This window comes from Diabrotica virgifera, chromosome 1, assembly GCF_917563875.1.
Source record: "Diabrotica virgifera virgifera chromosome 1, PGI_DIABVI_V3a".
In the NCBI taxonomy this organism is placed as follows: domain Eukaryota; kingdom Metazoa; phylum Arthropoda; class Insecta; order Coleoptera; family Chrysomelidae; genus Diabrotica; species Diabrotica virgifera.
In genome coordinates, this window is record NC_065443.1 from 725,054 (window position 1) to 749,683 (window position 24,630).

At 31.1% G+C, this 24,630-nt stretch overlaps 1 protein-coding gene across 2 annotated transcripts in view; it reads left to right on the forward strand.

Moving 5' to 3' along the window:
- The window catches only part of LOC126879562 (uncharacterized protein DDB_G0283697-like), a 316,279-nt gene that overhangs the window by 284,376 nt on the left and 7,273 nt on the right, over positions 1-24,630 (forward strand). The window lies entirely within an intron of this gene.

The following is a 24,630-nucleotide window of genomic DNA, read 5'->3' on the forward strand; positions in this document are numbered from 1 at the left end:
TTGTCAGAAGTACAGTAAAAATACAACTTATAACTAACAGTGGTTTTTAGATATTTTAGAACTCTTAAAAGATGCCTAAAATGTTCATCTGTTGCACAGTCCTGAAATTGACCAAAATAGCTAATACTAAAACAAATATCTGGTCTTGTTCCCATCATTACATACATAAGACTTCCTAGTAGTTCCTTATAAGGTAATTTTGTCATATTATTTTCTTCAACATTTCTTTTTAAATTTAAGTTCTTTTCTATTGGTGTTTTGAAATTTTTTGAATCTTGTACATTGAACTTTTTAATTAACGTTTTTATAGCAGATATTTGATCTATACAAATAGTTTTATTCTCTAAATCTCTAATGATTCTAATGCCTAAAAAATTAAATCTGTCATCAGTGGCGGATCCAGGGGGGGGCGATCGGCCCCCCCTCTCAACCCAAGTGATTTATTTTTTTTTAATTATAATACAGTAAAACCTGTGTTACCGGCCACCTGCCAAAATCGGCAACCTGTACTAACGGCCAGTTTAAAAATTCCCCAAACCAATTATACGTAGACTACAAAAACTGGAAATACCGGCCACCTTTCTATATCGGCCAATGGTTCTTTCATTTTTAGTGGCCGTTACTTACAGGTTTTACTGTACAGTAAAACCTGTGTTACCGGCCACCTGCCAAAATCGGCCACCTGTACTAACGGCCAGTTTAAAAAATCACCAAACCAATTATAAGTAGACTACAAAAACTGGCAATACCGGCCACCTTTTTATATCGGCCAATGGTTCTTTCATTTTTAGTGGACGTTACTGACAGGTTTTTCTGTACAGTAAAACCTGTGTTACCGGCCACCTGTACTAACGGCCAGTTTAAAAAATCACCAAACCAATTATAAGTAGACTACAAAAACTGGCAATACCGGCCACCTTTTTATATCGGCCAATGGTTCTTTCATTTTTAGTGGCCGTTACTGACAGTTTTTACTGTATAAAACGGGCCAGTGACTTGTCTAAAACGGGCCAGTGACGCCACGCCAGTGTATTCGGAAATGAGTAATTTATCATTCTTAGGTATACATTAAGAATTAAAAATGATTACAATAAGCATATTTAAACAAATATGTAATGTATATACTGTGAACGCATACCTAAGCATGTCCACCCTCGTATAATTATAAAATCGGTTGCAGATAACGGATTCTTCGAAAATAGCGTGCCCAGCAAAACTATATTAATTTGCGGAAAATATAAATGTATTATGTTCAAACGATTGCTGACCACGAAAAAAGAACACCCTTTGCTTATTAATTGTTAGTCATTAGTGTATTTTGTCTATCGATGCAAGTAACATCTCTAATACTGATTCGTACAGATCTTAGTTTGTAAATTGTTAGAGTTAATATTATTTTGAGTTTATTCTTCTTTTTTATATTAATATAGTTTGTGATTTACGAAGAGTTATAAAATGTCAAATAAACGAAAAGAAGCTTCTGGCGAGAACTTGAAAAGTAAAAAATTCAAATGTCGCAATATAGCTAATTATTTTTTTAAAAATCAACGTAATTTGGGTGATAGTGATAATATTAATAGTAATGAAGATAATAAATATGTACAAGGTACATCTTATCAGATAGATCATACTATGAGACCTACTGATCTTGGATCAAATTTAAGTTCTGAGAGCATTCAAAACAAGTCATGCGATTTTTCAGTGCGTCAGATACAAATCAACGATGGGTATGTCTTACGAAAAAGGTATGTCTTATATGCATGAAATGTATGTCTTATATACAGGGTGTAACAAAAATACAGGTCATAAATTAAATCACGTATTCTGGGACCAAAAATAGTTCGAATGAACTTAACTTACCTTAGTACAAATATGCACATAAAAAAAGTTACAGCCCTTTGAAGTTACAAAATGAAAATCGATTTTTTCCAATATATCGAAAACTATTAAAGATTTTTTATTGAAAATGGACATGTGGCATTTTTATGGGAGGAATATCTTAAAGGAAATTATAGTGAAATTTGTGCACCCCATAAAAATGTTATGGGGACCAAAAATAGTTCGAATGAACTTAACTTACCTTAGTACAAATATGCACATAAAAAAGTTACAGCCCTTTGAAGTTACAAAATGAAAATCGATTTTTTCCAATATATCCAAAACTATTAGAGATTTTTTATTGAAAATGGACATGTGGCATTTTTATGGGAGGAATATCTTAAAGGAAATTATAGTGAAATTTGTGCACCCCATAAAAATGTTATGGGGTTTTGTTCCCTTAAACCCACCCAAACTTTTGTGTACGTTCCAATTAAATTATTATTGTGATACTATTAGTTAAATTCAATATTCTTAAAACTTTTTTGGTTCTTAGTATTTTTTCGACAAGGCAGTTTTTATCGAGTTGCGGCTTCTTTTCTAATATGTTTACATAGAGATTTTATGGGGGTTTTGTTCCCTTAAACCTCCCAAATGGTTGTGTACGTTCCAATTAAACTATTACTGCGATACCATTAGTTAAACACAGTGTTTTTAAAACTTTTTTGCCTCTTTGTATTTTTTCGATAAGGCACCTTTTATCGAGATGTGGCTTGTTTTTTAATATGGTTCAAAATATACCTAAAAATGTAAATCATAAATAAATTTTCCTATTATTATCAAGTCTCCATAATCATACTTAGCCATATACAAATATGTGGTGGATTTGAAAAATATGCAAAATATCTCGATAAATACTAACTTTTTGAAAAAGTACTAAGAGGCAAAGAAGTTTTTAACACATTGTGTTTAACTAATGGTACTACAATAATACTTAAATTGGAACGTACACAAAAGTTTGGGGGGGGGGGGTTAAAGGAACAAAAACCCCAAAATTTTTTTATGGAGTGTCTAAATTTTTTCTTAAGATACTACTGCCATAAGAATGCCACATTTTCATTTTCAATAAAAAATCTCCAATAGTTTTCGATATATTGGAAAAAATCGATTTTCATTTTGTAACTTCAAAGGGCTGTAACTTTTTTTATGCGCACATTTGTACTAAGGTAAGTTAGGTTCAATGGAACTATTTTTGGTTCCAAAATATGGGATTAAATTTATGACCTGTATTTTTGTTACATCCTGTATTATATAAGTTTATTCTATATCAAGTTTGACAGACGTGAGTATTTATGTACGAGTACGATAGATAGTGATTTATGTAGCGGGATGCAATCATCCACATATAAAATTATGGTAATGAATTAAATTTTAAACTTCATATGGGAAAGTACATCATGTGACACCTCATTTAAAAGCTTTTGAGATAGTGATTACAAAAATGTATAGGTAATACTTGTGCAAAATCTCGGTCCAATGCTTTTTAAATGCATTCATTTTTTTTTATTTAAACACAAAATGCAAGATTACATTATTACCGAAGGACCAAAGTCCCTGAAAACTTCTATAATGTTTATTTTAATAAGTTACAGGGGTGAAAAAGAAGAGAAAATTGAGTATGATTTTTAATTTCAAATACCTATATCATTCACAAGAAACCTTTTGTTTATTCTAATGGACTTTCGGCCCTCGGTAATAATGTAATATGTATTTTATTCTGCGTTTAAATTTTTCAAAAATTCTCGTATTACCTTTCTCAGGATTCGAAAAAAATGAATGTGTTTAAAAAGCATTTGACCAAAATTTTGCGCATGTCGGTATTATACATTTTTGTAATCAGTATTTCAAACGCTTTTAAATGAGGTGTTACATGACATGATGTACTTTCCCATTACGAAATAACATTAAAACTATTTCGACATGAATTTGTTTGCATTGAAAAAAGTAAAGTAGTTATTTTGATTTTTTGAAAATTACATTCGTTTAATTCATTATTACATTTCCGAAACTACTGTAAATTGTTATATGAACTAAACATAATTTCACTTTTTACGTTAATTGTTTACGTTATGCTTCATAAATAAACAAAAAAGTTTTGAATTTTTTGCCGATTCCGACTACTTTTCATGTTTGTACACCTGGTTCCAAAAAAAACTGATACGACTCTTGAAGCGTATTTTGTAGAAAATTGAGCAGTGTATTTTGAAGGATAAATACTTAATATTTACATACTGTCAATGTCACTGCCAAATCTTAAAATTTGTCAGATAGCTTATTCTGTTCCACGGTTATTAGACATTATTATTAATACTTTCTCCGCAACTGAGGGTATCTTATCAACTGTATTGTTTTTAAACAATAGATGATAAAATAAAAATATTGACAGTTCAAAAATGTGAACATTACTGCATTGTGTGTGGCCTAAGTTTGGGCTGAAAACTGAAATGTATTACATTTTTACAAAATTTTGGAATATGTTTAATTACGTAGACCAATTTTAACAGTTGTTTTCAATACAGATTTCAATCCTCTACAAATAGTTTCTAATGTCTTTTGATGTCAAATAATTAGGGAAGCTGGAATTCAACAGTTTAGAATTTTACATTGAGTTAAGGCAAAATTGTGACGCATGTCAAAATTCTCAATGTATTTTAATTCTATTCATTTTTTTTTTCGAATCTTGAGAAAACTCATAAATATTTTTGAAAAATTTAAACTCAGAATGAGAGACTACATTATTACCGTGGGCTGAAAGTCCCTGAAAACTTCTATAATGTTTATTTTAATAAGTTACAGGGCTGAATTGAAAATTAATTTGTTTTGTTGTATAATCCACGTTTACAATAATTATGTGACCTATTTGATGTAAAAACTATCATTTATATACTATTTATAAAATACAGGAATTCAAAATAAATAAACATTTAGACCTTAATAATTAGTACAATTTATAAATTAACATAATATGTAATCAGTTGTTTGTTGTTTGTTTATTTTATTATTTGTCTGTCATAATAAATATAATGTCAGATCAATCAAATACACTGCTCAACATGATCAAATCTTACTAAGAGTCGTATCAGTTTTTTTAGGAACCGGCTGTACATCATATTATGTTTTATACATATTTTAATAAACATGGCGATATATTTTATTGTTTGAAAAGTGTAAGACTAAAAAGTAAAGAATAAAAAAATATGAAAGACATTTTTTTAAGAAACGCTTTTCTTTAGTTACGAGTGGCCAAAATTAAAAGTATTATAAAAAATAAACTAAAAACCAAAAAATAAAAAAAATTTAAAAAATCTAACACATTCGTTAAAAAAAAGCGTGGGGCGAAAACCGTTTATTCGATGAAGACGCGCCATGCTTTTCTTTGACGAATGTGTAAGATTTTTTCAATTTTTTTTTATTTTTTGGTTTTTAGTTGATTTTTTTATAATACTTTTAATTTTGGTCACTGGTAACTAAAGAAAAGCGTTTCTTAAATTTTTTTTTCATATTTTTTTATTCAATTTTTTATTCATTATCAATATGTTCTTACAAATTAAGTACTTAGATAAAATGAAATGATTTCATTTTTGTATGAAAAATTAAAAATATCTAAACATACTTTTGTATTATCTACATTTTTACGCCTACATGATTATTTTTATTATTATCCAGATTTAGCCATACTGTTCACACTCTCTCTAAGAGGAAAATTTACTCATCCCGATACCTGCGGTAACAAAAAGATTGAGCTCTGATGTAACTTTTTCCGTGTTATCGAGACCTAGGTGACGTGGTATGCTGGCTGGATTATCTCCCAACAATTTTCATACACATCTGGCAGTCGAGAGTAATATGTACAGCTTTCTGCATGGTCTTATAAAGATATTCATTTAGAGACTCAGCTTTTTTATGTTTTCGAGGAGGTTCTTCGGAATGAGTCCAGTAGTAGACGTCATAATAATTGGTATTGTTAGGGTATTTTGCATTCTCCATTGTCTTCGTATTCTTAAAGCCAAATTATTATTATTATTATTGTTATTACAGTAAAACCTGTCAGTAACGGCCACTAAAAATGAAAGAACCATTGGCCGATATAGAAAGGTGGCCGGTATTTCCAGTTTTTGTAGTCTACGTATAATTGGTTTGGGGAATTTTTAAACTGTCCTTTAGTACAGGTGGCCGATTTTGGCAGGTGGCCGGTAACACAGGTTTTACTGTATATAGAAATTTAGCCAATCGGCCCCCCCTCTTAATGATGCTGGATCCGCCGCTGTCTGTCATTGAGTAAATTTTTGATTTTAAATGTTTCAGAGAGTTTTGCCTTCAAGTAACTTGAAAATTCAATACTGTTACAAGCAATTAAGATATCGTCAACATACAGAAGAAGATAACATCTCACATTTTGATCAAGAAAAGTGTATAAACAGTAATCAGATTTTGATCGTATAAACTTTAAATCTAACATAAAACCATTGAACGTCTCATTCCATGTCTTTGGAGCTTGTTTTAAACCATATATTGCCCGTTTTAACAGACAAACCTTGTTTCTGCCCTCTTCTGATACTTTTAATCCTTCTGGAATTTTCATAAAAAGTTTTTCTTTGATATTACTATGTAAAAAGGCATTTTTAACATCTAACTGTTCCAATTCCAAATTATAGTTATTGCAAATAGCCAATAAAATTCTTAGAGTTGAAAGTTTTGCAACTGGAGCATGAATTTGACCAAACTCACCAAAATCATGTTGTTCAAATCCTCTAGCAACTAATCTTGCTTTATATAAACATTTTCCTTTTTCATCATCCTTGACTCTAAATACCCATCTGTTTCCAATAACATTTTCTTTTTCTGGTTTTTCTACCAATTCCCATGTATTATTATATTTTAAAGCATCGAGTTCATCATCAATTGCATTTTTCCAATTATTCCAATTTGAACTTTGTTGTGCTTGAGAGTATGATTGAGGAACATCTGAGAATTCACTCAGTAAGGCCAAACAGCTTATGTCCATTTCGTAGTCATCGAATTTAGCAGGTAACCTAGTTTTTCTTTTTGATCTAGCATTTTGCTCCATATCTTCTAAAACATATTCTGTTTCTGTTATTTCATTAACATTTGTCTCTTCTATTTTCCCTTTTGCAACTTCATCTCTGATGCCATTGACATCTTCCCAATCATTTTCAGTTTCTTTCCTATCTGTAAAGTATTTCAAATTGTTCTCATCAAATATGACATTTCTACTGTGAACAAATTTATTTTCATTTTCGTTCCATAGTTTATAACCATTTTCAGTATAGCCGATAAATCTGCACTTCAAACCTTTATCATCCAATTTTGTTCTAAGAGAATCTGGAATTCTTGGATAAGCTATACATCCAAAAACTCGCATATTGCTAACATTCGGCTTCTTATTTAGCCATAACTCATAAGGAGTTTTTTCTTTATCCAAACATGATTGTGTTCTATTGTTTATATAGGCTGATACAAGCACAGCCTCTTCCCAGAATGACTTGTCTATATTTGCCTGATTAATCATTGATCTTGCTTTATCCATCAATGTTTGGTTCATTCTTTCTGCTACACCATTGAGTTGCGGAGTGTATGGTGGAGTATATGAAATTTGAATACCCTTTTGTGAACAAAAATCTATAAAACTTTTTGAATTATACTCACCTCCATTATCACATTTTATTTTAGCAATTTTCTTACCACAAAATAAAGATGTTACCTTTGCTTCATAATCTTTTATACAGTTAAAGACCTCATTTTTATGTTTAATTACATACACCATGACAAACCTCGAGTAATCATCTACAAAAGTTACAAAATATCTATTACCATTATGTGATACTGGTGTAATAGGCCCGCAAACATCTGTGTATATCGTTTCCAGAACTCTACTTGAATTTTTCCTTTTCGAAAAATATGGCAAACACTTTTGTTTGCTTTTTTTACAAATATTACACAACCCATCATTTTCTGAATTTGCAAACTGCATGCCATTAACCAAATTTTTATTTTTTATTTGTAACAGTGAATTATAATTTAAATGACCATACCTCTGGTGCCAAAGATCTTTTTCATTACCAACTGCTAAGTTTGCATACTCAGAATTGCAATGCTTAAAAATGATTTTATATAAATTATTACATCGATTACCTTCAGCATAAATACAGTTAATGAAAGAAGTGAAAGAAGTATATTAATATATCATTCATATATCAATATATCATTCATTTCAAGTGTGTACAAAACCTATCAGTCTTTCAACTTTTAAATACAGTTACCTCTTTTAATGACAATTTTACTATTAAAACATTTTATTTCAAAACCAGCTTTTTCAATTGTTGATATTGATAACAAATTTGCTCTTAAACCAGGCACACATAACACATTTTTAATAGTAATAACAACTTCTTTGTTATTCACTTCACTTATCACTTTTAAGTCCCCGAGACAGGTTGCTTCCATCGACTTTCCTTTTTCTGCTAACTGTATTGACCTTGGCTCCGCAAACTGTCTTCTGTTTATTAGGTTCGAGCTATCATTAATATAATGATGTGTAGCTCCTGAATCAGCGTACCATCTGTTTTATTAGATTTTGACAAATACGCACTCGAAGCACAGAATGCAACAGACTGCGATGATGTTTGAATATCACTGTTTTGATCATTACATAACTCTTCAGCTAAATTTGCCCTATTGTCAACTTGATTTTGTCTACTTTTATTCAGATAGCAGTTTTTTGATTTGTGTCCCATTTTGTTACACGTGTGACATCTTATACCACAAACATTCTTTAGATGGCCCATCTTACCACATCGAAAGCATTTAACCCCTTTTTGAGTCACACTAAATGATGATGGCATAACTTTAGCTACATTTTTATTTTTATTTGAGTTGAATTCTAACAGCCTACTCTTTACAAATTCAACCTTCAGGCCTGCTTCGGATAAGGTTTGTATAGCTGTGACTATCCCCTCAAAATCATCTGGCATGGATAGCAACAAAAAACATGCCATATCTGTCTCTTCAAAACTGCTCCCCAGACTTTTAAGCTCTCGAAAAATACGATCACACTTTGTAAAATGTTCTTGCAAATCAGTACCATAGATATATTTTAAATTTATTAGTTCCTTCAGTAAATAAAATTTTGAGCACATACCTTTTTTGCTAAAAATAGCTTCTAATTTGGTTATCATTTCAAAGGCTACTTCTGTTTCTTTTACATACTCTAAATGGGAGTCTGCCACACTCTGAATTATCACCATACAGGCCTTATGATTCCTCTTAATCCAATCATCATTTCTGGTACTAGCCGGTACCTAATGTAAGACAGCATCCAAATCCATTGCTTTCAACACAGAGTACAGACGAAATTTCCAATTATCAAATCCATTTCCATTGAATGGAATAATTCCGTGTTTATTTTCCATACTTATCAACTTAATTTTTTCACACACCACGCCTAGCAGCAATTTTTAATTTTCAGAAACTTAACCTCACAAGCTTCACACTGAAAAATCAACTTTTAACACATTACTCTTTCTGGGCCCATAACCAATGTTAGGTTCTACAAATAATAGAGAGTTATCAAGTACTTCTAGGAGAATACGGTAACGTTATTTTAGAAATGGAGCATGCGCAGTATGAAGATTGAATCACGGAAATGATTTTAACGTTTACGGGCTCCGTTACGGTACGTCGAATAGCGGGCTTGAAATACGGTAACGTTAGAAGCGAATCGCACCAATTCGGCAAGACTCGGACATTTAAGTTCTGTTATGTGTGGTTATGTAATCTGTTCTTTGTTATGAAATTTTATTTCTGTACATTAATAAGGTGTTTTGTCTTTGTTTTCTTGGTTGATTGACCATCTGCTAACATTTGGAGTTAGTGGAAAGTTGGTGAAAAACATTTTATTTTCAAATTTTTTTTCTAAATCTTCGTCATTGGCCTCAAGTACTAAATTGTACAAAACCAGGCAAAATTACAAAATATTATGTATCTTGGGTGAAAGAAACCAAAAATAGAAAAAAAATTTAAACAAATTTAATTATATTTATATTGCTGTCAAATACAACATTTGACTGACAGCTACCAACTTTTAACGTGAAGCACTTGATAACTCTAAAATTACATAGGTATACGTTAAAATTTATACCGTAAAAAATAGCGTTTACGTGTCAAAATAACGGATGGATAGAATTTTACTTGATAACTCTCTAATGTTTGGTAAATGTGTTAAATATATTTTATTCTTTATATTAGGCGTGTTACATTTTAATTTTAATATTACAAAAGGACGCTGTTCATTTTCTTGACATTATTTTATGTATTATCTAACATGACAGTTCTTACAGAGAACAGGAACTTGTCATTCACTGTTACCAACACAACATTCTAAAGGTTTGTTCACACAATTCAGTGTACTCTAACAGTAACGTCTACTTAAGTTAAATTGATCAGACAAATTCAATATCAACTCTCTACCGTAAAAAGTGACCAAGTCGACTTGGTCAGTTTTCGCAGTAGCGAATACCTACCAGTATTATGACTAAAGGCTGTATGACACTATGCATTTTCTTGTATCATTTCTAATATCGTTTCTGATATGTCAAAAAAATGTATAGTGTCATACAAGAAACGATATCAGAAACGATACAAGAATTTGTGTCAGGCACAGATTCTTGTACAATAACTGCGCCAATTTCTGCGCAAAGAGCAAAAACGTAAAACCTGCTGGTAAAACTTCTAAATGTCATAATGGCGGCTGAAAATGAGATCATATGATTTATGTCTTGATGAATTTATTTGTGTTTTGTAGGTATTATCATTGTTTATTTACACAATGGTATATTTATGGTTATATTTACACAATGGTCTAGTTATACAATGGTATTATTTATAAATATTTTATTGATACTTAATATACCGTTTGGTATGGTCTACTGTTCTACTAATAACCATATATTTAGAATAACTTTGGGTTTCATATTGCATAATTTTTTAATAGAGGAAAATACAATAGTTCCAATTTGGATCAAACTGAAGATAATTATAATGCAAATATTTTAGCACAAATATTAAAACAAAATAAAAAACACAAATAATCAACAGTCAACGTAAAAATTCTAGTTATTATAACATTAAAATATTTGTTTTTAAAAGTTTATAAATTTTATAAAATCCTTAAAATCAGCTGTAGACGCAGTACTACCATACCAATGTAACGTGACAGGGTGACAAACAAAATTTCGACCAATCACGTGCCGAATTTCGTGCAGTTTTCGATACAAGAACTTGCATAGTGTCATACAGGGCACAAATGTACGTACAAGAAATGATACAAGAAAATGTATACAAGAAACGATATCAGAAACGATATTAGAAATGATACAAGAAAATGCATAGTGTCATACAGCCTTTAAGCATTGTAAGCGGTACCTGAAATTAGGCAACCATATTTGTATTGCGGCTTGGGCCTTTTTTCTGAAAAGATATTATAATTTTAAGTTATTTGGTCAATAAACATCAAATTGAGATTTTTTTTTGACTTGGTCACTTTTGGCAGTATGCCGACGATATCACATAATTATTGCAAAAGTGTACATACAACAAAACAAATTATTATTCAATGTAAATAAATAAAAAAAATTGGAAAAGAAAACAAAAATTAAATAATAATCTTACGTTAACAACAATTTGAGCCGATTGTATGTGTAGTATAAAGATGTAAAACAGAATAAACAAAAACAACCTTTTTCATTACTTATTTACAGTCCGTACAGTAAGGATACCGTTGCACGTCATTATCTACGCCAGAGATCTAAGTTGACATTGCTGCCAAAGTATAAAAAAATCCTGAATCCATTTTAAATCAAATATATCAATAATTACTATTGCAGAAGTGTAGGTACAGTCGGAAAAATGAAAGAATGCCCATGAACGATCACATCAATCACTTATTTTGTATTTGCTGTCTTTTTCTATAAATAGCAAACGTTTGTTATAGAAAAAGACAGCGAATACAAAATAAATCAGCAAACAAACTTGGCCCAGTTAGGTAAAATTTACGGCAGATTTCAACGAATAGGTAACTTGTAACTCGGTGATTTATGACGGGAAAAAAACGTATTTCAGAGCCAAATCATTCACCTTTATATTAGTGCTTCCTTTATACACGTTTGACATTAGAATAATATAAAATCATAATGCCGAATATAGTACATGTTTTTTTATAATAGTTGTGAATATCGGTTATATCGCAAAGGTACGTTTATTTCACGTAATAATCACGAAACAGAAATAACTTCCTTTGGTTAAATTTTGAGAAATATTTTGGAAAACACAACAGTATTGGTTAAATATTTACGTATCGCATGAATTTTACTCACTGTATTTTATGGACGTTGAAACATTAGATGTATTTCACACAAAAGTAATGTAAATAATACCAATATTTAAACAAAAAATTTATGACTTCGCTTTTATTTAACATTTAGCATAACTATTTCAATCCAACCTTGATTTGAATTGAAGCTATTTTTGCTATTTTTTTTCCTTTAAAAATATCACAGGAGCTAAACTGATGTTGAGTCTAATTTTCAAATCGTGCGCGGTGATGACGTACTACCAAGTCTTTCTCATCCTTTTCCATACTTTAACTACTATCACGTGACTAAAATAGTTGGTTCGAAAACTAAATTAATCGATTTGTCGAATAATAGGTTTCGATAGGATTATTTTTTTTTGAAGTTATACTTCTTTAGGCGCGATTGCGAGTGAATTTTTATTATCCTGCGCGCATGCGCACAGACAGTATGGCGTTAAGCTGCTAAATTTTTCAAGTTATATATCTTTCAGTGCAAAAAGAATATATTAGTGTTTTTAGTCAATATATTTATTAAATTTTTTTATGTTTTTGGGTTTGTCTTCCTCGGGAGTAAGATAAGTAGTATTATTAACACATTTTTATTTATACTTCACTTCATCTGTTTGTTACCGTGAATTGTCATTATGTTCGAGAAACTATATAAACAGAGAGCTCGTAGCATTATCGGTAGAGCATTCGGCTAGAGATCGATAGGTCTTGGGTTCAAATCCGGACCATTCATATTCTTTTTTTATTTTTGGTAAAGCAGCGTAAGTGGTAAGCATTAAAATTAGTTTAATATTTAAATAAAATAAAAATAAACTATTTAAAGTATATTTATTTCGTTGAAATCATATAATAGAAGTATAACTTCTTACGTGCGTACAAAGTACACACACATTCTTTTTATATTATTTTAGTATTGAAATAGATTTTTAGTAAAGCCAATTAGTTAATAGACAGTAAAAGAAATTAAAAAAAAAAAGAAAAAATGTAAAACTAATTTAACCCGCGAGTAGTAGCGCCGTTTGATAGAATCTCACATTTTATCCTTTTTCGCGATAACTTGATAAAAAATTTTGGAATTTTGAAAAAATTTCGTAAGTGCCTCGAGGAAGGGTGTAGTAATACGTAGGATTTTTTTTATTTATTTTTTTTTCTTCTTCTTTTTGTGGAATTTATGGCTATGGGGAGAGCCAATTAGCTTTAATAATTGTTAGAAATAATATTTCTAAAATAACAAATAAATAAAAATACTATAAAATAAAAATTTGTTGTAAATCCGTATTTAAATTCGTATTTTGAGATAGAATCTAACACGCGACTATAGGGCTTTTCATCGATTGTCATTTGTTTCGAGCTTCTGTCATGTGTCACATACTATTAATATATCTACGTCATACGTCTTTGGTTTGTATTATTGTATATACCAATAACGTATGTCGTAGATATATTAATATTATGTGACACATGACAGAAGCTCGAAACAAATGACTGTGAATGAAAAGCCCTATTCACGTTACAGAAGTGAGCGTGACTACTCCCGGGTTAAAATGAGTAGAATAGTTTAACTTTAATTTAAAAATAATCGATTTTTATAATCGATTATCATAACCTCTAAAATCAGCTATCAGCTTCTCACAACAAAAAGTAAAACGTAAAATGAAGAGAAGAGCTTTCTTTATTCTTTCCCTCGTTTTATTTTAGGCGGGTTTATTTATAATAATGTCTTTCGTATTAATGTTTACCTTACTTCTCGAGGGCTGAAGTGCCGATTGCTTTTTTACATTTTATTGCGAACATTTTATTGCTATTTAAATGTAAATAACACATCTATTGAAGACGAGTTATTCACGTAATTTAAAGACGTATTTTCAATGTGACATTCTAACCAAATTTTCACGTGAAATGCACGTAAGCAATTTACGTATATTGGTGTGAAATGTACCCAAAATTCACGTCATTAACACGTCGGTCTGTTTGCTGGGAAGTGATTCATGTGATCGTTCATGGGTATTCTTTCATTTTTCAGACTGTACATACAACAAATCAAACTAATATTCAATGTAAATAAATAAAAAAATTGAAAATAGAAAACAAAAATTAACTAATATTTTTACGTTTAACAATTAATAATATACACATTAATAATTAATAATAACAACTAGGTCTGGATCCCGCGTATGAAAAAAAAAAGTTGATTAATAGCAAGCTGAAAATTTGGTAATAGCTTAAGGGTGTCTAGTCGGATAAACTTTGATATATGGGAACACTGGAACAGGGGCAGTTTTAATTGTGGAACAGGTTAAAAATTTGGAACGGTCAGACCACGAAAACGGCACATTTATTTTGTCCGACAGAATAGACTTAAACTCTTCGAACAGAGATTAAACTCTCATGCAAAAATCAGACTGCTATTTATCACCTGTCATAATTCCTGTCATTTCACATATTCTACATGTTCCACTCATTAAAACTCCCATTTGGTGATAAATAGCAGTCTGATTTTTGCATGAGAGTTTAATCTCTGTTCGGAGAGTTTAAGTTTGTTCTGTCGGACAAAATACACGTGCCGTTTTCGTGGTCTGATTGTTCCAAATTTTTAATCTGTTCCACAATTAAAACTGCCCCTGTTCCAGTGTTCCCATATATCAAAAGATTGTCCGACTAGACACCCTTAAGCTATTAACAAATTTTCAGCTTGCTATTAATCAACTTTTTTTTCATACGCGGGATCCAGACCTAAACGTTAAAAACAATTTGTAAACAATAAAGATTCAAAATAGAATAAACAAAAACGACACATTTTATTACTTATTTACAGTCCGTAATATTTAGATACCCTTGCACGTCATTATCTACGTTAGAGATCTGCCAAAAGTATGAAAGTTGACATTGTTGCCAAAGTATAAAAAAATCCTAAACCCATTTTAATTCAAATATGTAAGTTATAGGGAGAAGAAGAATATCACACGGCTAAAGAACCTGAGAAAATGGTTCTCCACAACAACAACTAATCTATTTAAAGCCAATATTCTAAACGAATAGGCACCAAAAGAAAACAATTCTAAAAAAGAACAGACCTATCACTTAAATATTTTGTGTTGGTATCATGTGACGTCACATGCTATGACGCGGATGACGTGCAACGGTATTTATATTGTACGGACTGTAAATATTATCTATGATGAACAAAATCAAGAACAGCTATGGTCTGTTTTTAAACCAGGAGGAGTAAACTAAGAAGACAGATTCACACCCAAAAAATTATGTGTTTTCAAAGCGACTAGAAAAATCACCAAATACACCTTCTTTTTTGGTTGATCATATCGCTTTTCCACGATTGTCCATACATACTATATTATACTGATCCGTCGCTAAAGAGTTATAAAAACAACTGTTTTTAATATAAATATGACTAAGAATCTAAAAATTAAAGGAAAAGCGCAAAAAACACACAAATGACAGAAAATGACAGAAGTGTCATAATTTCATAACTGTCATTAGTGTCACAATTTCGTAACAGTGGAGTAAACTTGCCTGACGTTGGACCAATTACAAACAAGTATTACGGCGCTGTAAATTTGAGTTACTCCTCCTGGTTAAAATACAGACCATAGGAAGGTCCTGAGCGATTTCCTTTAAAAAAAACTTGAAGGCACTCGTGGGAGTGCCGACAGAAGTGAAAACTTCTTAAGTAAATAAATTACGAGCTCAATGCTTTTTCCCCATCCAAAAAGAAGTGCTATACCTATATCATATACGCGATGCGTATGCTCTATGATATTTATGTATACCTACATACACATAATTTATATACGTACAAAATTTATTTCAGCGACGTGATGACGGCGACCGTCACACAGTGTTCAAATTTGGTCAAAACGTGATCGAAACTAAATTTGTTTAAACTGTAAGTTATCTCGCTGAAAGCTTGGAATATTTGAGGTATTATACGATATAACGAGTATATGTATAATAGGGGTCGTTTTTTTAGTTTTCATTAGGGGGTGAATTACCCCTTCATTAGGGGGTGAATTACTTAAAAAATATCGTTATACAGGGTGTTTCATTAAGAATGTCCAATCTTTGAGTTGTAGATTCTAGACCATAAAATATTAGGATTTAACCCAAATCGCTTAAATAAAATGTGGGTCCTTACAGAATTACAGGGTGTTTTATTTAAAAATTTAAAAACTAGTTTTGCTCAGTGGTTTAAAACTTTTCGACGTATCCTTTTCATACTTCGCACAAAGTGTAGGTACTGTACACCCTATCAAATTATGTTAAACAAACGTTTCTGACTATTACCAGAGGCGTACGACAGGGGACAGTGAATGGTTGACCCTTGCCAAATTCTACGCCACTGGCGGAAATGCCATTTTAGCGCAATTTTTCGATTCTCCAATACTCTCTATGTAAATAACATGCACTTCATTTGCAACGATAAAGTCATTAGTTTTCGAGATATTTGAAGTTAAACATGTAACGGCAAAGATATTTGATTAATCCATTGTGCCGCTTAATTTTAAACTTCAAATATCTCTAAAATCAATGATTTTATCGTTAAGACTGAAGAGAATATTATTCATTCATAATGATAAAATCATAAATTTTCGAAATATTTGAAATTAAAAATTCAGCTGCACAATACATTAATCAAAATACCGTGCCGTTACCTACTTGTTTAAGTTCAAATATCTCGAAAATTAATGACTTTATCGTTAAGAGTGAGGAGTATGTTATTTATATAGAGAGTATATTCTCTATTGAGGAATAGCACTACTTCATCAAAACTAAAATCTCTTTTCGTAACCCTAACAAATATCATGTGTTTGACATACATGTAAACAATCCGTACGAGTGCAATTATTAATTCAGCTAATGTACTCAGTTGCGCAGCTTTGCTTAGTTTGTCATATATTTTTTTTTATTCCTTACATTGTAATCTTTCATTTAGTGAAGGATTTAATGTGGCACAAGATGGCACAATAAACGTAATACGCTGTCAAACATTAATTTTATCAAAAATTGTAGGGCAGACCGGGGTTGGTTGTTACAGGGGCAGGTTGTTACAGACGCTTTTATTACTTACGAATAGTCGTTGACTCCATAACAAGTCTGAAGAATTTCGCGCATGTCTGTTACCTATAATATATCCAAACGACACAGCGCCAGTCCATCGTATAATCCCGTAGAGTGTGGTTATGTGTTTTCATGCCTCCGAATAAAATTTAATATGCCGAAGTAAGTATTAATATCTTTGGTAATACATAATGATATTAAATATTCTTGTGACGTGTAAATGCATCAGTAATCAGTATATTATGTTTCTTTTTTATTATATAGTTGCTCAATAAATATAGTTTTGTTAAAGTTATTCAGCATTTTTACAAATCATGCTTTTGGGGTTGGTTGTTACGTTTGTCGTCAGCATATATTTTACACTTTTTGTCTAACTCAATAGTGTTTAAGTTTTATTTCAGTTATTTAATAAGTAAAAGAAGTGTTAAACTTTTGTTTGATTTAATTAAAATACATTTCTTAAAAATAGTTTTTGTCATAACCAACCCCTATAGGTTTTTAGACACCCGATTATATCAAAGCCAAAATCACCTTTCCTTGAAGCTAACTATGCTATTTTAATCTTTAAAGTATGTACTTTTATCTCAAATAATTACTTTTATATTAGCTATCCACGTAAATGAAGTAATAATCAAAGTAAAAGGCAGCCCCTGAGGATTTAAATTTGATGTATAAAATTATATCGAATTTTGTACTTTTGATCATTAATACATCTGGCCCTAACAAATATAAAAAATCAATTTTTGCTGAGAAGTTGCATCATGAGTAGTACAAACGAGCCCCTTAATTTCGGCATTCTCAGATTTTTTTTTGTACTTACGATCACGTTGCCTTCAATTTTGAACACTGTGCGTCATCGCGACCATCATCGCTTCGACGAAATAAATATTTGAAGTGAAAACTTCTTGAGGCACGTTGTGCACTTTTTGGATGGGGAAAAAGTATTAAATTGGCGACCGTCATCGCTTCGACGAAATAAATTTTTGAATTGAAGATTTCGTTAGGGACGTTGTGCACTTCTTGGATGGGGAAAAAGTATTAAATTTGCGACCGTCATCACGTCGCTAAAATAAATTTTGTACGTATATAAATTATGAGTATGTAGGTATACATAAATAGCATAGGGCATACGCATCGCGTATACAATATAGGTATAGCACTTCTTTTTGGATGGGGAAAAAGCATTGAGCTCGTAATGTATTTACTATAAGAAGTTTTCACTTCTGTCGGCACTCCCACAAGTGCCTTCAAGTTTTTTTCATCGCAATTAACACAAAATCTACTACTATACTATGATATCCGCCCCTCTATGTGAAGTGCGGCGAGGGCTTCAAATATTTATCTGTCAGGTCGCGTGCAATTATGCCCACAAGCCATTTCTTTAAAAAAAAATGATGTCCCACATGCGTTGCATTTAAAATTTCTCTTCGTAATTGATTGGTGAACTTGTTTTATATGTGTTTTAATGTCTCTTTTTTTTTCCTTGCAAATAATACAGAATTTGCTACTATGCGAGACTAATGTAGATTTACCTAAAAAATAAAAACAATCATTTTTTGAAGTGAAAACTTCTTTAGGGACATTGTGCGATTTTTGGATAGGGGAAAAAGTATTGAAATATATAAATTGTGTAGAGGTATTTAAATTTACAATGAATGTAAAACCTATTTTAGGATGTACTCCAATAAATGACCGTTTTGGAATGTAATTTCCAGGGGCAACTCCGAATTGCATGAAAATTTGGATTTAGGTTCTACTTACCCTCCACTTCAAAGTTGAATTTGTGCCGTTGGTTGCTTTTACTTGGGGGGTGACATTTACCTTCTCGGGGGTGAAAATAAGGCCGGAAATGAATACATTGACTTATTTTAAGCACCTTTTGTTCTATAAAGTTTTTTACGTAAGTCAATACTTTTCGAATTATTCGCGATTTAAAATGTTGATTTTCGACAAAAAAACTACGTTTTCAGACCGTTTTTCCCAAATAACTCAAAAAGTAGATATTTTATCGAAAAAAATATTTTTAGCAAATGTGTAGCCCATAAAAAAAACGAAAAAAATGGTGTACAAATTAAGTAGAAGCAAAGTTGTAGCTCATGAAAAATACGTTCTTATTCGTCTAATTCCAAATCGAATAATTCAACGCGAAATCACCGAAGAAGAAGCGTTTTTCGGAAAAACCTTATTAAAATTTTTAAAATATCAAAAAAAAGCTTATTATTTGTTTTTTACAAACGTTTACAGCATCAAAAATAAACGAGTTACACTGAAAAAAAAGTTGTCCCCTTTTTTTTTTGGTAAAAAAATCGTGAAATCCTCCCTCTATTTAGCACCCTAAATGAAATTAATCGTTTGGCTTTACAATCTATTTTAACTGTATATGTATTGTTTATATTTAAGTTTGATTGGTTTGAAGTGCTTATTTTTGAAAACATTTGGTTTTATAGTAAAAATAAATTTCTAAAAATTTTTGAAAAATTTAATTTTTTCAAAATAACTTAAAAAGTATTAGTGATAAGATCAATCTTAAAGAGTAAAAAAATGTAGGTTTTGGTATTATAAATATGCTAGTTTTATTTTGTTTCTCCGTAAGACAAAAATTGGTTAAGAGATGGCTGTTCAAAATTTGCATACACTCGTGATTAGTGACCCATTCAAGCTTTCTCAATTATAACCCTTTCAAAAATAAACACTTTAAACCGGTGAGACTGACAGATCATATAAAAATTAGATAGGTAAGTAAATTGTTTGTAAAGCGGTAGCGATTATTTCATTTGGGGAGCTAAACACGGAGAGATTTTCATGATTTTTTACAAAAAAAAAAGAGGGCCAACTTTATTTTGAGCGTAACTTGCTTATGTTTAATACTAAAGCTTTTGTTAACAATTAAAACAAAGATTTTTATAAACACTTTAAAAAAGTTTAAATCGGCTTTTCCCGAAAATTGCTAAATTTTTCGGTGATTTCACCTTGAAATATTCGATATTAGACGAATAAGAACGTATTTTTTATGAGCTACAACTTTGTTTGTGTTTGATTGATATACTTTACTGATACACCATTTTTTTGGGTTTTTTATAAGCTACACTTTTGCTAAGGATATTTTTTTGGGTAAAATATTTATTTTTTGAGTTATTTTCGAAAAACCGTCTGAAAACGTAGTTTATTGTCGAAAAATCAACATTTTCAATGGCAAATAACTCGAAAAGTATTGACTTAAGTAAAAAACTCTATAGAACAAAAGTTGCTTAAAATAAGTCAATTTATTCATTTCCGGTCTTATCTAGAACGTATGTTTTTTCACCTCCGAGAAGGGGTGACTGTCACCCCCCAAGTAAAAGCAACCAACGGCAAAATTTCAACTTTGAAGTGGAGGGTAAGTAGAACCTAAATCCAATGTTTCATGCAATTCGGAGTTGTCCCTGAAAATTACAGTATCGCCGAATTTCCCGTTCATTTACTGGGCTAATGGGGAAAAAGGATTCATTTCGCGACCATCATCGCGACCGTCATCGCTTCGGCCAAATAAATTTTGTACATATAAGTATAGGTATATTATGTGTATGTATATATAAATTGTATATAATAAATTAAATTTAAAATAAATGTAAAACCTATTTAGGGATAGGGAAAAAGGATTTATTTCGCTACCTTCATCTCTTGCGAAATAAATTTTGTACGTATATTTATTATATATATATATATATATATATATATATATATATATATATATATATATATATATATATATATATATATATATATATATATATATTTTATTTTTTAATTTGGGTTTCTTGGGCTTAGGTTCACAAAGAAAAAGAGATGGCTATGATGTTATGTCATATCATTTAATCGACGTTTCGACAGGAATATCCTTGCCTTTTTCAAGATCATTACGTGACTAAAAAACATTTCGTCAAAAGTCGTAAACAAAATTTTAGTCACGTAATGATCTTGAAAAAGGCAAGGATATTCCTGTCGAAACGTCGATTAAATGATATGACATAACATCATAGCCATCTCTTTTTCTTTGTGAACCTAAGCCCAAGAAACCCAAATTAAAAAATATATTAAGGTTCAAGAATCATATTCAAACAATATATATATATATATATATATATATATATATATATATATATATATATATATATATATATACTCATTAACCGATAATACGAAGCCAAAAGTTCCATATTGCCCTATTAATATGAAGCCCGCATCGACAATACGAGGCCCGACTCCGGGCTTCCTAAAGATTAACGTGTATATGTTTGAGCCTAAACTGTACGCTGCACAACGCTATCAATAACACATTTTTTTTTTGGGCTTCGAATTGTCAGGGAGTATCTCCAAACATACGCCATTTAGTTCATCGATTTGATGGGTAGGGGGCGTCTCGAACATTAGGTGTATATTTATATACACATTTAATATATTTACAGCGTATTCGAAGCCCGAGTTGATTCACATACAGTACGAGTCCCGTTGAATTGGCAACATTGCTTCAAAGTATTGGCGATTGTTTTTAATACTCGAGACACCTTGTGCGGATTTAATGAGCCAGCTTTCTAAATTGTAATGGTGTTTTTTATAGAAGTATATCAAAAATATATACCGGGTGCTGCATCTCATTACGCACCATAGGAATTACAATGCAAAAATAAAGAAATACATATTCCTGCTTCCCTAATTGTTTTAGCTAAAAGTCCATAAGACTTTTTTTGTAGCAAATTACTTTTTATATCAGATGGCATTCTCAAAAAACGAATTATTTTCGTCGTGGAGTGAAAATTGTCGAAAATATCTTCCCCTTTCCATCACCTATTTGAGTTATTAAGGAACAATCAACACCTTTTTTTAAAAATTTCAAAGATCTGTCATATTTGTTGGCACAAGATTATCGTCAATTTATCACACTAAAATAACGGCAAAATGATTTATTTATTTTAAATGATTTAATACTATAATAATACTAATACTTAATACACTAATCATAAAATTTAACATACAACACAGTTTTAATATTTAATTAAAGCAAGTGCTCGAATATTCCACCATTTTGAACTAAACAATACCTTAATCTATTGTAAAATTCTCTACGAACGTTAGCCAATATTCGAGGAGAAGTTTTTCTACATTCTTCGCATATACTATTTTTAAGTTCTTCTAGTGAATTTAACTTTTTTTCGGAATAAATCCTGGTTTTCAAATGCCCCCAAAAAAATCGTTTGGGGCAAGATCTCCAGACCTAGGGGGCCTCTTAATTTGGCAATTTGGTCCAATAATACAATCATTAAAACAATTGTTGAGAAATTCTTTTACAGTCTGGCTATTATGGGCAGGACATCCGTCCATTTGGAACCACACCTCGTGGTCTTCTCGGACAACCTCTGCCAAAGCAGGCAAAATGTCTTTATCTAATAACATTATAAAACGTTCTGCAGTTAGATTTTCCTCGTAGAAAAAGGGCCCAATTAAGTGATGACCTATTATTCCCAACCAGACTTTGTCTTCTTCGGGTACTGGGTGCGTGTTTCTAGAAAAAGCTGCGGTTTTTCAGTAGCCCATATCCTACAATTTTGTATATTGGGTTCATTGTTCAGAGTGAAAGTACATTCGTCCGTAAAACAGATATTTTTTAACTACGAAAGAAAACCTTCAGCAAGAGAGCGGCCAACAATATGTGCCATTTGCTTCAAAGACGTTATTACTCATTTTACCAGACACCTTTTCAGGCACCATCCAGATAATAAGAAAGTTCAGTTAATCAAATCCCTAAAGCCCAAAAGTAAGAAACGTATGGAACTTGTAGCTGCTTTAAGAAAACAAGGATATTTTATTCTACAAACAGAAAAAAATATTACACGCCCTGTTAAATCTTCAAAAAAACTAGATCCAAAATACTTTGTTTGTAGTCATTGTCTGGGACATTACACTAAAGAGTTTTTAAGCAAACACGTTAAAAGCTGTAAAAATAGGTCATCGTCAAACCCAAAGAATTGTTTATCTGCTTCACAAACTTTTATGGCGATGGTTAATGTGAAAAACTCAACTTTTTTACAAAATGCTTGAATTAAAGACGAAGTATTCAGTATCATGCGTCCTGATGACAAAAGTGAAGCAGTAAAGAATGACACCCTAATCTGTATGTACGGCGAAACTCTTCTCTCAAAACATAAAAGAAAACAAATAATTAATGTTATTTCGAATAAAATGAGAGAGTTGGGCCGTTTACTTATTACATTAAAAAAATCATATGATATTAAAAATTTATTTGATGCCTTGAAACCAGAACTATTTAATTACCTAATACTTGCTACCAAAGAAATAAGTGGTTATAGTGTAGAGAGTAAAAGCTTCAAATCACCATCACTAGCGTTGCATATGGGATCCAACTTAAAAACGGTTTGTGATGTAGCATACAAACTAGTTCTAGAAAAAAAAAACGTCTTCCTGGTATAGAATGGATCGATCAGAAAATTAAAAAAATCGAAATTAAAGATCTAAGAAAGTTAATTGAGGGTCACTGGTGTAACGAACTGTCTAGTTTAGCTTTGAAAACCCTTAAAGAGAAACACTGGGAAAAGCCTTTGCAATTGCCACTAGCAAGTGATACAGGGTGTTTCATTGGGAAACGGAAATACTTTAATTGTAAATAGAGGTCACCGAGGCGGTTCTAGGTATACTACATTTTTTGCCCTACCGGCTTTTATAACCGAGTTACAGGGTGTTTTATCGATTTTGCCAATTTCTTTCCTAAGTAATAACTTTGGAACCACCCTGTATATTTTTTTGATATTTGGTACACATGTGTATCATCCAAAACCCAAACGACCGACAAACTAATCACAAGAAAAATCCAGGTCCGGATTAACAAAAAATTATAAAGTAATTGTGACCTTAAAACAACACCCTGTATATTGAAATTCTGAAAATCTGTTTGCATATTTGAAAAGAGCACAAAAAACTAAATCTAATTGTTCGCTTCCATTTTTCGGCCAGACAATTTTATGACTTTAATTTTAAAATTATATTGAATTTTTTAAGAACTCTGACATTAAAATGAAGCTATTGTTAACTTTTAATTATAAATTATTAAAGCTATTGAATAAATACTCATTTTAAAATTAATCAATACTTATTTACCACATTGGAACGGCCCTATTAATCACAAGAAAATCCAGGTCCGGATTAACAAAAAAAAAAGTAAAGTAATTGTGATCTTGAAACAACACCCTGTATATTGAAATTTTCAAAATTTGTTTGCACATTTGAAAAGACCACAAAAATCTGAG